The sequence below is a fragment of the Rhincodon typus genome, chromosome 6, assembly GCF_021869965.1.
Source record: "Rhincodon typus isolate 14 chromosome 6, sRhiTyp1.1, whole genome shotgun sequence".
NCBI classification, from domain to species: domain Eukaryota; kingdom Metazoa; phylum Chordata; class Chondrichthyes; order Orectolobiformes; family Rhincodontidae; genus Rhincodon; species Rhincodon typus.
This window is the reverse complement of record NC_063337.1, coordinates 2,593,194-2,593,450: the sequence shown is the minus strand read 5'-3', so window position 1 is coordinate 2,593,450 and position 257 is coordinate 2,593,194.

Genomic DNA, 257 nt, shown 5'->3' with positions numbered 1-257 from the left:
TCTCTATATTCTTTCGTTTGGGAGGAGCAAGTGACTTTGCCCCTGTGGTTCCCTAAAGCATCCTCACCATGGTGGGGGTGGGTGTTTCATGCCTCGTGTCTGTTGCAGACTCATAGATCATGATTGCTGTAATAGTCCAACACTCCTCCACATCACTTTCAGGAAAGTAGATGAGGAACTAAATGGTCTGTGGTCTTATTATGCTCAAGGAATTCCTATACTGCCTTTGTTCATCCTAGTCATGATGATTGTCTAAC